The sequence below is a fragment of the Scyliorhinus torazame genome, chromosome 28, assembly GCF_047496885.1.
Source record: "Scyliorhinus torazame isolate Kashiwa2021f chromosome 28, sScyTor2.1, whole genome shotgun sequence".
NCBI lineage: Eukaryota > Metazoa > Chordata > Chondrichthyes > Carcharhiniformes > Scyliorhinidae > Scyliorhinus > Scyliorhinus torazame.
In genome coordinates, this window is record NC_092734.1 from 26,494,497 (window position 1) to 26,511,418 (window position 16,922).

A 16,922-nucleotide genomic window follows, 5' to 3' on the forward strand; every position below is an offset into this window, starting at 1 on the left:
ACTGAAATGGAGGGCAGTAAGAGATGAGCAATAAATGCTAGTCCAGCCAGCAATGTTGTAAATGAATTAAAAATGATCCACGGGAGGGGCAGCACGGTGGCGCAGTGGGTTAGCCGTGCTGCCTCACGGCGCCGAGGTCCCAGGTTCGATCCCGGCTCTGGGTCACTGTCCGTGTGGAGTTTGCACATTCTCCCCGTGTTTGCATGGGTTTCGCCCCCAAAACCCAAAAATGTGCAGGGTCAGTGGATTGGCCACATTAAATTGCCCCTTAATTGGAAAAAATTAATTAGGTACTCTAAATTTATTTATTTTTAAAAATGATCCACGGGAGATAAAGATGAGAGGTTACACCCAGAAGAGTTTTGGGGGGAAGATATATGGAGTAAGCCAGGTTTTACATCTTTATGACAACTAAAGCTTCTAAGACATTGCACGCAATCCACTCTCGAAGGAAAGCTGGTTTGATTAGCTCCAAGAATGTTCAGGGCACTTGCTAAACCATTCCCTCCCACCATATCTGCTAATGTTGTGCTTGGTGAGTTCAAACAGAACATTCCCCCAGTATGAACTAACGTCTAATGGCATGGGGCAAAATTCTCCGGTATCGGCGCGATGTCCGCCGACCGGCGCCAAAAACGACGCAAATCAGTCGGGCATCGCGCCGCCCCAAAGGTGCGGAATCCTCCGCATCTTGAGGGGCCGAGCCCTAACCTTGAGGGGCTAGGCCCACGCCGGACTGATTTCCGCCCCGCCAGCTGGCGGAAAAGGCCTTTGGTGCCCCGCCACCTGGCGCGGAAATGACATTGCCGGGCGGCGCATGCGCGGGAGCGTTAGCGGCCGCTCACAGCATCCCCACGCATGCGCAGTGGAGGGAGTCTCTTCCGCCTCTGCCATGGTGGAGACCGTGGCGAATGCGGAAGGAAAAGAGTGCCCCCACGGCACAGGCCCGCCCGCGGATCGGTAGGCCCCGATCGCGGGCCAGGCCACCGTGGGGGCACCCCCGGGGCCAGATCGCCCCCCCCCCCCCCAGGACCACGGTGCGCCCCCGCGCCGCCTTGTCCCGCCGGTCAGGTAGGTGGTTTAATCCACGCCGGCGGGACAGGCATCCTAGCAGCGGGACTTCGGCCCATCCGGGCCGGAGAATCGCGCGGGGGGGGGCCCGCCAACCGGTGCGGCGCGATTCCCGCCCCCGCCAAAATCTCCGGTGCCGGGATTCACGCCAGCCCCCGGCGATTCTCCAACCCGGCGGGGGGTCGGAGAATCTCGCCACAGATGTGGGATTCGATGCCATGGGCAGTTTTCTGGAACATTTTTGCATCAAAGTATAAACGTTAGCACTGCTGCCTCACAGCGTCAGAGACGCAAGTTCGATTCTAGCCTTGTGTGACTGTCTGTTGGGTCTGCACGTTCTCCCTGTGTCTCTCCAGGTGCCGGTCCGGTTCCCTGCCACAGTCCAAAGATGCGTGGGCTAGGTGCATTGGTCATGTTAAATTGTCCCTTATTGTCCAAAACTGTTCAGATGTGGTTACGGGGTTAGGGCGGGGGAGTGGGTCTAGGTAGGGTGCTCTTTCGGAGGGTCGGTGCTGACTCGATGGGCTGAATGGCCTCCTTCTACACTGTAGGGATTCTATGGATTCTATGAACGTTATTGATCCAAATAACATCAATTCGGACCAAACGATTTCTCACAGGAATATCGTGACAGAACATAGAACATAGAACATCGAACATTACAGCGCAGTACAGGCCCTTCGGCCCTCGATGTTGCGCCGACCTGTGAAACCACTCTAAAGCCCATCTACACTATTCCCTTATCGTCCATATGTCTATCCAATGACCATTTGAATGCCCTTAATGTTGGCGAGTCCACTACTGTTGCAGGCAGGGCATTCCACGCCCTTACTATTCTCTGAGTAAAGAACCTACCTCTGACATCTGTCCTATATCTATCTCCCCTCAATTTAAAGATATGTCCCCTCATGCTAGACATCACCATCCGAGGAAAAAGGCTCTCACTGTCCTCTGATCATCTTGTATGCCTCAATTAAGTCACCTCTTAACCTTCTCTCTAACGAAAACAGCCTCAAGTCCCTCAGCCTTTCCTCATAAGATCTTCCCTCCATATCAGGCAACATTCTGGTAAATCTCCTCTGCACCCTTTCCAATGCTTCCACATCCTTCCTATAATGCGGCGACCAGAATTACACGCAATACTCCAAATGCGGCCGCACCAGAGTTTTGTACAGCTGCAACATGACCTCATGGCTCCGAAACTCAATCTCTCTACCAATAAAAGCTAACACACCGTACACCTTCTTAACAAACCTCTCAACCTGGGTGGCAACTTTCAGGGATCTATGTACATGGACACCGAGATCTCTCTGCTCATCCACACTACCAAGAATCTTACCATTTGCCCAGTACTCTGTCTTCCTGTTATTCCTTCCAAAATGAATCACCTCACACCTTTCTGCATTAAACTCCATTTACCACCTCTCAGCCCAGTGCTGCAGCTTATCTATGTCCCTCTGTAACTTGTAACATCCTTCTGCACTGTCCACAACTCCACCGACTTTAGTGTCATATGCAAATTTACTCACCCATCCTTCTACGCCCTCCTCCAGGTCATTTATAAAAATGACAAACAGCAGTGGTCCCAAAACAGGTACACCACTAGTAACTGGACTCCAGTCTTAACATTTCCCATCAACCTCCACCCTTTGTCTTCTTCCAGCTAGCCAATTTCTGATCCAAACTGCTAAATCACCCTGAATCCCATGCCTCCATATTTTCTGCAGTAGCCTACAGTGGGGAACTTTATCAAACGCTTTACTGAAATCCATATACACCACATCAACTGCTTTCCCTCATCCACCTGTTTGGTCACCTTCTCAAAGAACTCAATAAGGTTTGTGAGGCACAACCTATCCTTCACAAAACCGTGTTGACTATCTCTAATCAAATTATTCCTTTCCAGATGATTATACATCCTATCTCTTATAAACCTTTCCAAGACTTTGCCCACAATTAGATGTCCTTTGCAGTCAAATAACTTGTCAATTTATTCTTTCATGGGATGTGGACAAGGCCAGAATATGTTGACCAAGATGTAACTAGTAGAGTTGACCAGGGATACCTGGTGAATGTGGTTTATTGAGACTTTCAGAAGGCTTTTGACAAGGTCTCACAGAGCAGATTAATATGTAAAGTTAAAGCGCATTGGATTGCAGGTGGTGTCTTGAGATGGATCGAAAGCTGGTTAGCAGACGGGAAGCAAAAAGTTGGAATAAATGGGTCTTTTTCTGATTGGCAGGCAGTGACTAGCGGGGTACCGCAGGGATCTGTGCCAGGACCCCAACTGCTCACATTATATATTCATGATTTGGACGAGGGAACTAAATGTAGTATATCCAAATTTGCAGATGATACAAAGTTGGGTGGGAGGGTGAGCTGTGAGGAGGATGCAGAGATGCTTCAATGGGATTTGGACAGGCTGAGTGAGTGGGCAGATGCAGCATAATGAGGATAAATGTGAGATTATATCTTTGGTAGAAAAAATAGGAAGGCAGATTATTATTTGAATGAGTGTAAATTGAGAGAGGTGGATACACAGTGGGACCTTGGTGTCCCCGTGCATCAGCTGCTGAAAGTAAGTGCACTGGTACAGCTGGCAATAAAGAAGGAAAATGGTATGTTGGCCTTCATAGCGAGAGGATTTGAGTATAGGAATAGGGATGTTTTACTACAATTGTCTCGGGCATTAGTGAGGCCACACCTGGAGTATTGTGGGCAGTTTTGGTGACCTTATCTGAGGAAGGATGTTCTTGCTATGGAGGGAGTGCAGTGAAGGTTTACCAGACTGATTCTTGGATGGCGGGACTGTCATATGAGGAGAGACTAAGTTGGTTCGGACTATATTCATTGGAGTTGAGAAGAGTGAGGGTGGGGGGGGGGTGGGGATCGCATAGAAATTTATAAAATTTGAACAGTATTAGAGAGGGTAGATTCAGAACAAATATTCCCAATGATGGGGGAGTCCGGAACCAGGGGTCAAAGTTAGAGGATAAGGGGTAAACCATTTAGGACTGAGGTGAGGAGAAATTTCTTCACCCAGAGAGAGTGGTGAATCTGTGGAATTCACTACCGCAACAAAGAGTTGAGGCTAAAACTTTATGTAATTTCAAGAAGGAATTAGATACAGCTCTTGGGGCTAAAAGAATCAAGGGATATGGGGGAGGTGGAATGAGGGTATTAAACTTGATCAGCCATGATCATAATGAATGGCGGAGCAGGCTCGAAGGGCCGAATGGCCTCCTTCTGTTCCTATTTGCTCTGCATGGTTCTATGTATCCCTCATTGTCCTTGAACTGAGTAGCTTGTTGGCCCATTTCAGAGGTCAGATAAGAGTGTACCACATTGCTGTGGGTCTAGAGTCACATGTAGGCCAGACTGGGTAAGGATGGCAGATTTACTTCCCTCAAGGACATTAGTAAACCAGATGGCCATTGTTTGATAACCATTGACAATAGTTTCATGATCACTACTACTGAGACCAGTTTTAAATTCCAGGTCTAATATATTGAGTTTAAATTCCACCAGCTGCCATATAGGATTTGAACCCATGTTCCCTTAACTGAGGCCTCGGGAATATGGGCTTGATCCAAAGGCCATGCTGTGCCCAAAATGCAGCTTGCCGTGATGCAGCACAGCCCATAAAAGCCGGAAGACTCCGCTCCCGGGATCTATCCGGTTCGCAATGCCTCACAAGATCCAACACAATCTTGCGTGACGTTGCGATGTAAATCCCGCTCATTGTGGGCGGGATCACTTTTTGGCCAATCTGCTAGTCCCACTCTAATGTGCAGATTCCCGAGGTACCTGCAGCTTTGGGATTCATCCCCTATGCCACGGAGACCTCGGGCGAGGGCCGTTCAACACTGGTCCCCCAAAACGGGGACCAGACAGAATGGCACTCGTGGGGGCCTCCCAGAGGATCGGAGTCCCCCAGGTGAGTGCCCTTTGGGCAGAGCCTTGCCCTGGTGCTGCTGGTGCCATCTGGGTACCTTGGCTGTGCCAGCTTGACATCCTGGCAGTGCCCGTGTGGCACTGACAGCTGGCGTGCGCACTGCCACGGTGCCAGGTTGGCACTGCCAGGGTGCCAAGCTGGCATTGTTTGCACGCTTGAGATTGGGCCGGGGGTGCCCTGCGTGGGTGTTGGGGGAACGGGGCTGGGTGGGGTCAGAGGACCTTCCCATGGTGTGTTCGGGTTTGGAAAAGGATTGGTGGTTGCTTCGGGGGTCTCGGAGATTGGGACGCTATTTCGGAATGGCGTCCCGATCTCTCGCATTGTATCAGGGACCTCAGTGGGGAGTTCCAGTGGCTGGAACTCGGAGGCCCCTGATACGATGTGAGTCGCGCTGTATAGCCGTGTGTTCCCTGCATTGTGACCACCGGGAAACACGCGGATAAACGCGCTCCCTATGGGAGTTTGTTCCCAATTAGTTGAATCGCGTCCTTAGAGTCCAGTAACATTACTCCATCATCTCCCCTTAAATGTCAATGCTCACCACCAAACCTAATATGTGTTAAAACCACACTTGGATAGCGTTCACCTGCAGACTACAACCCCAGGGAAGGAGTCAATGCCTTCAGGAAAGGCAGAGTTAAATAACTTGAAAATCATAACATTTACACTGCAGAAGGAGGCCATTCGTCCCATAGGGTCTGCACCGGCTCTTGGAAAGAGCACCCTACCCAAGGTCAACACCTCCATACCCTATCCCCATAACCCTGTAACCCCACCTCAGCTTTTTGGTCACTAAGGGACCACATTTGCATGGCCAATCCACCTAACCTGCACATCTTTGGACTGTGGTAGGAAACCGGAGCACCCGGAGGAAACCCACGCAGACACGGGGAGAATGTGCAGACTCCGCACAGACAGTGACCCAAGCCAGGAATCGAATCCGGGTCCCTGGCGCTGTGAAGCAACTGTGCTAACCACTGTGCTTACCGTGCTGCCCACTATGCGAAGGGGAATGTGAAGGAGAAAATACCAATCGACCAACAGAGAGTATGACCTCGGTTAAAATTAAATACCGAGCTAGTGACTGCATTAATCTATTTAAAGGACCACTCTTCATGACTATATTGTGGTGATTAATCCTGTCATCAGTCTTCTCCTGTGGTAAATTCAGGTTTGAAGAGCAATGTAACTTACCTTTGAGACTGATTAGTCAGGGCTGAGCTCTACTTGCGTAACAGTAGCAAAAGCTTAGGCCAAGTGAAGAAATTTGAACGGATTATGTGTCATCAACTTCAGTTAATTGGCTACCACAACTAGGTTGGCATATGACTTTGTAGCTCTGCTGCCCCCTCTGCCAGCTGTCAACCCATTATCACTTTACCCTGCTGAACTGTTTATTTCAATCCTTCGAGGATGGCAACGTAGAAGAAACGAAAGGGGGAAGATTTAACCGTTCACAAGTTTTAGAAAATTGTAAATAGAGTGCACTTGCCCCTTCAATTTAAATAGCGAACAGCAAAAACATTCCCTTTATTAGATTGCTCAGGGTGACCACTGGGTTCCTCATCATCCAGAGCTCCCGTATTAGCAAGGCAGTAGCAATGTATACACCAATGGTTACTAATTAGCATTAGTTCACATTGGAAGTTGTGCATTAACGAAGATAGGCACAGTCAGCAATAATCACCAGCCTATACCAATGCAGAACCTAGCACAAGAACTATGTCAGCTCCTGGCATCTTGGTACAAGCCAAAGCTGGTACTTCGCGCACCAATTATCACACTCGTTCCGCGCCTGGGGCATCGGAGACGAGTGCGCACAGATTCCTGTAGGTTATTAACAGGACAATACAGAGCTCCACAAGAAGAGGTGACATTGGACTCAGTCCCGCTGATGTGGAAATTGCAAAATTCAGGATCTCTCTGCCAGAAAAGAGTTGACTTGTCTGAGATGGCTGAGTGAGCTATCAGCTAGTTCCTTAGCTAGAAGTTTGAAAGGTTGACTTTCCGCTGTCTTTTTATTTCTATGACAAGGGGAACATTACCGGTCAGATTTGAAATTGGTTTGATGCAAAAGATTGCGATGCACGATAAAAAGCACAAGAACCCTTGGCACGGTGGCACAGTGGTTAGCACCAGAGACCCGGGTTCAATTCCTTTATTTTTATAAATTTAAAGTACCCAAATTAATTTGTTGCCAATTAAGGGGCAATTTAGCGTGGTCATTTCACACACCCTACACATCTTTTGGGTTGTGGGGGTGAGACGCACGCAGACACGGGGAGAATGTGCAAACTCCACATGGACAGTGACCCGGGGCTGTGATCAAACCCGGGTCCTCGGCACTTGAGGCAGCAGCGCTAACCACTACGCCACCGTGCCACCCTCAGGGTTCAATTCCCTCCTCGGGTGGCTGTCTGTGCGGAGTTTGCACATTCTCCCCGTGTCTGTGTGGGTTTCCTCCGGGTGCTCCGGTTTCGTCCCACAGTCCAAAGATGTGCATGTTAGGTGGATTGGCCATGCTAAATTCTCCTTTTGTGTACAAAGCTGAGATGAGGTGATGAAGCTACAGCGTTAGGGCAGTGGATTGGGCCTAGTAAGTAGGGTGCTCTTTCGGGGGGGTTGGTGTAGACCCGATGGGCCAAATGGCCTCCTTCTGCACTGTAGGGGTTCTAGGATTCTATGAGAGAGGTGTCTAACTATTGAAGAGACTCGAGCTTTAAGAGTTAAGGGATGTTGCTGTAGCGCACAAAGACTCCGAGAGACGAATAGAGTGAAGTCGATGAGGCTTTATTAAGCGTGACTGTTTCCCCCGCAGTTCAGTAGTAGACTACCTGCGGGGGAGGGCTCCAGGTACTTATACTCCACCTTCAGGGCGGAGCTAGAGGTCAACGTCCAACCAGGACCCGGGATCTGTCAGCCAATGACATCATGGCTTCACAGTCCCACATGACGCCTAATGCATACGACCACATTCACCCCTTGTTAAAAATGAACCCGGCGGGGTGATGCTTCGCATGGTGGTAAGGGTTTACAAGGCTGGTCCTGGGAGGAAAACTTTCAATATAACAGGATGTACAAGGTTTTTTTTTTTTGTTTCAACTATTTACAGCAATCGTCAGGAAAAGACAAAATGTTCTCATTTAAAGTCCACATTGTACTGTTAGATCGACGCCACGAGTCGGTCGGGCGGTCTGGTCGTCCGTGTCGATCGCCTCGGCCCCGGTGGCGGTGGTGCTTGTTCTGGTGTTGTCTTCTCCGGGAGCCTTACGGTTTCAGCTTGGGCTTTATTCCTGGTCGGGCCTGGGAGGAGGACTGATCCTCCTGGGAAGGGGGCGGTCGTGGGGTGCGGCGGTGGCAGGAAGGGGGGGGGTTGGGTGATTGGTGTCGGGGTGGTGTGTGTGTTGCCGGCGGGCGCCAGATCTCGCAGAGAGGCCGTGTCCTGTCGGCCATCGGGGTACTCCACGTAGGCGTACTGCGGGTTCGCGTGAAGGAGGTGAACCCTTTCGACCAACGGGTCCGACTTGCGCGCCCGCACGTGCTTTCGGAGCAAGATGGGTCCTGGGGCCGCCAGACAGGTCGGCAGCGACGTTCCAGAGGAGGACTTCCTGGGGAAGACAAGGAGGCGCTCATGAGGCGTTTGATTAGTGCTAGTACACAGTAGTGACCGGATGGAGTGGAGGGCGTCCGGAAGGACCTCCTGCCACCGGGAAACTGGGAGGTCCCTGGACCGTAGGGCCAGTAGGACGGTCTTCCAGACCGTGCCGTTCTCCCTCTCTACTTGCCCGTTCCCCCGGGGGTTGTAGCTGGTCGTCCTGCTCGAGGCTATCCCGTTGCTGAGCAGGAACTGGCGCAGCTCGTCACTCATGAAAGAGGACCCCCTGTCGCTGTGGACGTATGCGGGGCAACCGAACAGTGTGAATATGGTGTTCAGGGCTTTAATGACTGTGGCCGCGGTCATGTCAGAACAGGGGATGGCGAATGGGAAGCGGGAGTACTCGTCCACCACATTAAGGAAGTATGTGTTGCGGTCGGTGGAGGGGAGGGGTCCTTTGAAGTCCAGACTAAGGCGGGAAGCCTTAATCAGGTGCGCACCATCCGGCCTGAAAAAATGCGGTTTGCACTCTGCGCAGATGTGGCAGTTCCTTGTGACTGTACGGACCTCCTCCACGGAGTAGGGGAGGTTGCGGGACTTTATAAAATGGTAGAACCGAGTGACCCCCGGGTGGCAGAGGTCCTCGTGGAGGGTTTGGAGACGGTTAATTTGTGCGTTGGCACATGTGCCGCGGGATAGGGCATTCGACAGCTCGTTCAGCTTTCCGGGACGATACAAGATCTCATAGTTTAAGGTGGAGAGCTCGATCCTCCACCTTAAGATCTTGTCGTTTTTGATTTTTCCCCGCTGTGCATTATCAAACATGAAGGCTACCGACCGTTGGTCGGTGAGGAGAGTGAATCTCTTGCCGGCCAGGTAATGCCTCCAATGTCGCACAGCTTCCACTATGGCTTGGGCTTCCTTTTCCACTGAGGAGTGGCGGATTTCTGAAGCGTGGAGGGTTCGGGAGAAAAAGGCCACGGGTCTGCCCGCTTGGTTAAGGGTGGCCGCTAGAGCTACGTCGGAGGCGTCGCTCTCGACCTGGAAGGGGAGGGACTCGTCGATGGCGCGCATCGTGGCCTTTGCGATATCCGCTTTGATGCGGCTGAAGGCCTGGCAAGCCTCGGTCTGTATTAGAGGGCGGGCCTTGTCTGCATACTGGGGGACCCACTGGGCGTAGTATGAAAAGAACCCCAGGCAGCGTTTCAGGGCTTTTGAGCAGTGCGGGAGGGGAAATTCCATGAGGGCGCGCATACGTTCGGGATCGGGGCCTATTATCCCATTGCGCACTACGTAGCCCAGGATGGCTAGCCGGTTGGTGCTAAAAACGCACTTGTCCTCGTTGTACGTGAGGTTCAAGGCTTTAGCGGTCTGGAGGAATTTTTGGAGGTTGGTGTCGTGGTCCTGCTGGTTGTGGCCGCAGATGGTTACATTGTCGGGATACGGGAACGTGGCCCGCAACCCGTGTTGATCAACCATTCGGTCCATCTCTCGTTGGAAGACCGAGACCCCGTTTGTGACGCCAAATGGGACCCTTAGGAAATGGTATAATCGCCCGTCTGCCTCGAAGGCTGTGTACTTGCGGTCACTTAGGCGGATGGGGAGCTGATGGTAGGCGGACTTGAGGTCCACGGTGGAGAAGACTTTATATTGGGCAATCCGATTGACCATGTCGGATATGCGGGGGAGAGGGTACGCGTCTAGTTGTGTGTACCTGTTGATGGTCTGGCTATAGTCTATGACCATCCTTTGCTTCTCCCCTGTCTTCACTACTACCACCTGTGCTCTCCAGGGACTATTGCTGGCCTGGATTATGCCTTCCTTTAGTAGCCGCTGGACTTCGGACCGAATGAAGGTCCGGTCCTGGGCGCTGTACCGTCTGCTCCTAGTGGCGACGGGTTTGCAATCCGGGGTGAGGTTCGCAAACAAGGACGGGGGTTGCACCTTGAGGGTTGCGAGGCCGCAGATAGTGAGTGGGGGTATTAGGCCGCCGAATTTGAAGGTAAGGCTCTGTAGATTGCACTGGAAGTCTAATCCCAGTAATGTGGGGGCGCAGAGTTGGGGAAGGACGTGGAGCCTGTAGTTTTTGAACTCCCTCCCCTGCACCGTTAGGGTAACTATGCAGAAACCTTTGATCTGTACGGAGTGGGATCCTGCAGCTAGGGAAATCTTTTGTGCGCTGGGATAGGTGGTCAAGGAACAGCGTCTTACTGCGTCAGGGTGGATAAAGCTCTCCGTGCTCCCGGAGTCGACGAAGCATGGTGTCTCGTGCCCGTTTATCAGCACCGTTGTCATCGTCGTCTGGAGTGTCCGGGGCCGAGCTTGGTCCCGTCGCCACTAGGAGCAGACGGTACAGCGCCCAGGACCGGACCTTCATTCGGTCCGAAGTCCAGCGGCTACTGAAGGAAGGCATAATCCAGGCAGGCAATAGTCCCTGGAGAGCACAGGTGGTAGTAGTGAAGACAGGGGAGAAGCAAAGGATGGTCATAGACTATAGCCAGACCATCAACAGGTACACACAACTAGACGCGTACCCTCTCCCCCGCATATCCGACATGGTCAATCGGATTGCCCAATATAAAGTCTTCTCCACTCTTCTTCGAACCCCGTGGAGCCGTCGACACTGGGGTCCGTTGTTGCCGTCCAAGATGGCGTCGGGGATGAACAAAATGGCTGCCCCCATGCATCGCACATGGCTGGGGGGTCACAAGATGGCGGCGGGGGTGGACAAAATGGCCGCCCCATGCGTCGTACAGGTCTGGGGTGGTCCAAGATGGCGGCGCCCTTCCTCCCCTCGTGGTGGCCGGGACCCAAAATGGCGGCATCTGCGGGTCGCACATGGGGCGCTGGGGGGGGGGTTGGGGAGCATTAGGAACGCGCGGGGCTCCCTCATCTCTGGGGACAGCGGTGGTCGGGACCCAAATTGGTAGCACCGGCGGGTCATACGTGGGGCGCGGGGGGAGGGGTTTGGGGGGCGTTAGAGCTGCGCAGAACTCCCTCTTCTCCGGGGAGAGCGGTGGTCGGGACCCAAAGTGGTAGCGCCGGCGGGTCATACATGGGGCGCGGGGGGGGGGGGGGGTTGGGGAGCGTAAGCGGCGTGCAGGGCTCCCTGTTCTCCCGGGACCGCGGTGGTCGGGACCCAGAGTGGCTGCGCCTGCGGGTCGTACATGGGTCGCTGGGGGGGTTGGGGAGCGTAAGCGGCGTGCAGGGCTCCCTGTTCTCCCGGGACAGCGGCGACCTCGCGGGACCGGCTCACAACCGCGAAATGGCCCTTTTTCCCGCAGCTCTTGCAGATTGCTGCGCGGGCCGGGCAGCGCTGCCGGGGGTGTTTCGCCTGGCCGCAGAAATAGCAGCGGGCGCCCCCGGTGCGACTTGTTGTCGGGCAGCTGCAGGCTCATCCCAAAATTAGTAGCGCGGCGTAGAATTCATCTATCGATTCTCCGGGACTTTGCCATCTCGTTGCGAGTTGGTAGCGAGCGTAGATCTGGTTTACTGGGCGGACACAGAGACTTTTCAGTGCTGCGAATGCCGTCTGGAAATCCTCTGAGTCTTCGATGAAAGAGAAAATCTCCGTGCTTAACCTCGAGTGCAGGACCTGTAGTTTTTGGTCTTCTGAGACCCGGCCGGTGGCCGTTCTGAGGCAGGCCTCGAAACAAGTCTGCCAGTGCTTGAAAGCTGCTGCCGCATTCACTGCGTGGGGGCTGATCCTCAGGCATTCCGGGATGATCCTGAGCTCCATAGTCCTTTTTAGGCACACTTAATAAATTGTAGCGCACAAAGACTCCGAGAGACGAATAGAGTGAAGTCGATGAGGCTTTATTAAGCGTGACTGTTTCCCCCGCAGTTCAGTAGTAGACTACCTGCGGGGGAGGGCTCCAGGTACTTATACTCCGCCTTCAGGGCGGAGCTAGATGTCAACGTCCAACCAGGACCCGGGATCTGTCAGCCAATGACATCATGGCTTCACAGTCCCACATGACCCCTAATGCATACTACCACAGTTGCAAAAATTGCTTGGCAGAAAGAAGCAAATCGAGGCAGCGGGGAGAAGTGGTAGTTCCATCTGGAACAGGAATTGAATGTAATGTTTTCAGTAAAGTTGGAAACGCAGCCAAAGTAAACTCTGACCCATGATTTCCCAGTATATTGTGTAGCCTTCCCCCAGCCAATTATAGTCTTTATTTATTTTGCTAACATTTTAATACAAGGCCAATCCAAGTGGTCTGGCGTAGAGATATTATTGGAACCTTGATGGACCGTTCCAGACCAAAAGATAATTAGACTGGCCGGATTCTGGGACAAGGCACATTGGCCATCATTTAAAAAGAGGTAAGGAAAAGATTAATCTGCAAAGTCATTAAAACCCTCCATTTTATTTACTGATAACCAAAATAGCCGAACACAACTCAAACTAAGAATGCAGGATAAAGATTGTGTTCAGTACTGGCTGAGGGTCACTAATGTCACCCTGCTGTCAACATACTCCAGCTGCAACGCCGCACTCCAGCTATTTCTAGGCTCTCAGTCCAGAACTCAGACAGACACTCACTAAATTAGATACAAATTTCCTTGAATCAGACAGGCAGCTTCAGAGAAACTGTTCAATGGAGACGTACGTCGTTTGCCACAGCGATGTTGCCATAGCAGGAGCTGATCAATAAAAATCTATTTCATAGAATTCATAGAATTTCATAGAATTTACAGTGCAGAAGGAGGCCATTCGGCCCATCGAGTCTGCACCAGCTCTTGGAAAGAGCACCCTAACGAGGCCCATACCTCCACCCTATCCCCATAACCCAGTAACCACACCCAACACTAAGGGCAATTTTGGACACTAAGGACAATTTAACATGGCCAATCCACCTAACCTGCACATCTTTGGACTGTGGGAGGAAACCGGAGCACCCGGAGGAAACCCACGCACGCACGGGGAGGACATGCAGACTCCGCACAGACAGTGACCCAAGCCAGGAATCGAACCTGGGACCCTGGAGCTGTGAAGCAATTGTGCTATCCAATATGCTACCGTGCTGCCCGTCAAGTTTGTGTGGCTAGACCAATGCTCTGAATTGGAAGGGAAAATGCTTCCTCATAAACCGTGGATATGGGATTGGTGTACAGTGAGTTGGATGACACTCGGCTTTGTAAATGAGAGTGAATGCCCCGTGCACTATTCAGTCGCCGTGGTGAACGTGTCCTCCCCTAGAACCACCAAACTCCAGTTGCTGTGAAGCAAACACTAGGGGTTGGATCTTCGGGCCCCGCCAATGGCGGAGAAGGGGCCGGAGTTCTCCGGTCATTGCGATCCAGTTTTCCCGCAGACAGCGCAGCCCCGCCAACGGGTTTCGTGGCAGCGTGGGTCGGTTACGATGGGAAGTCCCACTGACAATCGGCGGGAAGCTAGAATCCCGCCTCCAGCGAATGGTGCGCGGCCGAGGAACACGCGGCGGCCGGATCGGAGAATCCCGCCCAGTGCCTGGAAGTGCCAGAGACGGCAGGCATGACGGATTCCCCGACACCGTTCCCAATTTGGCAAACGAACGGTGAAATACCTTCCCCCCCAAAAAAAATAAGGTCAGCAGAATAAAGCAGAAAGAAATCACTGCCCCAGTGGCGTTATCACAGTGGCCAACGCAGTCGAGGAACTGGTGCCAAATTATGAATATTGTTCAGTGATCAGCTTACATCATGTAGACTATCCCCAGTGCACCTGAAATGTCAAAACAAACTCCGTTGTGTTGAGTTGTCTTTTCTCACTGGAAGGACAGGTTTGGCAGGGCGCAAACACCAGGAGATCAGAAGAGTTTGTTTGGAATTGGACAGGAGGGAGCGGTATAGTGTGGGGCGAGGGACATTAAGCCAAAATTCAAGAGAACTTGGACAAAACTGCTGTTCAGTAGAAACAGCAAGCTGCAGGTCATACTGGCTGAAGGCAACTGCTCAGTGCCGTTAACTCAGCCTCATTAACACCCTCATTAATGTTCCTCCCATCTCTATCCCGTCCTGCTCACTTTACATAGGTTTTTGCACAAGTTCCCTGACATCGGGATTAAATCCAGCACCCCGGGCCCCCACCTTTTGTCAGCAAGACCAATCACTCTTTCAGGCCCTGACCTCCAGAAAGTCCACGTCTTCATCTGCTGCCCTCCAAGGGTGGTGGGGAGGTACGGTACTGCAGGCCAGAACACGATACTGCAGGCTGGTTTAGCACTGGGCTAAAGAGCTGGCTTTTAAAGCAGACCAAGGCAGGCCAGCAGCACGGTTCAATTCCCGTACCAGCCTCCCCGAACAGGCGCCGGAATGTGGCGACTATGGGCTTTTCACAGTAACTTCATTTGAAGCCTACTTGTGACAATAAGCGATTTTCATTTTTCATTTCATTTCAAAGTTAAGAGTGCCCAGCGGCTCTGCAGACATCACCACCCCCACCAGGAGATGTGGGCGCTGACGAGGCAGGTCAGAGACCGCAAATGCAGCTCAACGACACTGGCATGTCCAAGCAGTGGAGAAATCAACAAGAGTGAAGGTGGCAAGCCCATTGGGATGGAGGGGCGATCCCTCTGCTGGATCTAGCTTGGCCAGAGATTGCCATTTTTCACGCCTCCAACATTGAGGCCTGGGGCGACATTCTCCGATCCCCCGCCGGGTCGGAGAATCGCCGGGGGCTGGTGTGAACCCCGCCCCCACCGGTTGCCGAAGTCTCCGGCACCGGAGATTCGGCGGGGGCGGGAATCGCGCCGCGCCGGTTGGCGGGCCCCCCCCCCCGCTCGATTCTCCGGCCCGGATGGGCCGAAGTCCTGCCGATAGATTGCCTGTCCCGCTGGCGTAAATTAAATCACCTACCTTACCGGCGGGACAAGGCGGCGCGAGCGGGCTCCGGGGTCCCGGGGGGGGCCCACACGGTGGCCTGGCCCGCGATCGGGGCCCACCAATCCACGGGCGGGCCTGTGCCGTGGGGGCACTCTTTCCCTTCCGCCTCCGCCACGGTCTCCACCATGGCGGAGGCGGAAGAGACTCCCTCCACTGCGCATGCGCGGGAAACTGTCAGCGGCCGCTGACGCTCCCGCGCATGCGCCGCCCGGTGATGTCATTTCCGCGCAAGCTGGCGGGGCAACAAAGGCCGTTTCCGCCAGCTGGCGGGGCGGAAATTCCTCCGGCACCGGCCTAGCCCCTCAATGTTGGGGCTCGGCCCCCAAAGATGCGGAGCATTTCGCACCTTTGGGGTGGCACGATGCCCGTCTGATTGGCGCCGTTTTGGGCGGACATCGCGCCATTTCCGGAGAATTTCGCCCCTGGTGTCTCAGGCCTTGTGCAGTGTTGGGGGTATGGGGGCACTCTGCTGGCAGGAGAGTGCCATAAAATCTCCCCAATTGGTGCCTTAACAATTATAACTTTCTGCCACTTCCATGGAGCTGCTCCTGGGAATGTCCCCCGACAGTCGGAATGTGCCAGGAGCCATTTTCCCGCCTCTCCCATCCCAGGACTCGGACAATCCAGCCCTTTATTTTGTTTCCTTTTGCAGTAGGTAATTCAAGAGAAACTTAAGAGTGTGGTTAGAATGTGGAACTCACTACCACAGGATCTAGTTGAGACGAATATCACAGGTGCAATAAATAGGGGATCCCGATAAACACATGTGACAGAACGGAATATGTTGAGGGAGCGAGGTAAAGAAGAAGATGAGGAGGCTCAAGTGGTGCATTATAGAATCCACAGTGCAGAAGGAGGCCATTCGGCCCATCGAGTCTGCACCAGCCCTTGGAAAGAGCACCCTACCTAAGCCCACACCTCCATCCTATTCCCGTAACCCAGTAACGCCACCCAATCTTTTTGGACACTAAGAGCAATTTAGCATGGCCAATCCACCTCACCCGCACACCTTTGGACTGTGGGGGGAAACCGGAGCACCCGGAGGAAACCCACGCACACACAGGGAGAACAGACAGTGACCCAAGCCGGCACTCGAACCTGGGACCCTGGAGCTGTGAAGCAACTGTGCTAACCACTGTGCTACCATGCTGCCTCTATTGCTAGCATAGGAAGGCTGGATGAATGGTCAGGCTGCTGTTCATTCCACAAGGTTTTCTCTTTCCTAATCAATAGTATTTTAGGTTGAAACAATTCAATTTTTATTCATCAATGATGCACAATTCATTCTATTGGATAGCCTATTGCAATACAGTGCTGGGATAACACAACCTCTATAGTGTTCTCCTGCACCCTGGTGAGCGAAAGCAAGAGTGACAGGAATTGCCAGCACAGTGTTCACAGGTTTCTGATAGCAAATCCGAGGTACCAGCA

General features: G+C 52.7%; 1 protein-coding gene across 2 annotated transcripts in view; it reads left to right on the plus strand.

Moving 5' to 3' along the window:
* Window positions 1-16,922, plus strand: part of LOC140403613 (transmembrane protein 273-like) — a 92,948-nt gene that overhangs the window by 61,977 nt on the left and 14,049 nt on the right. The window lies entirely within an intron of this gene.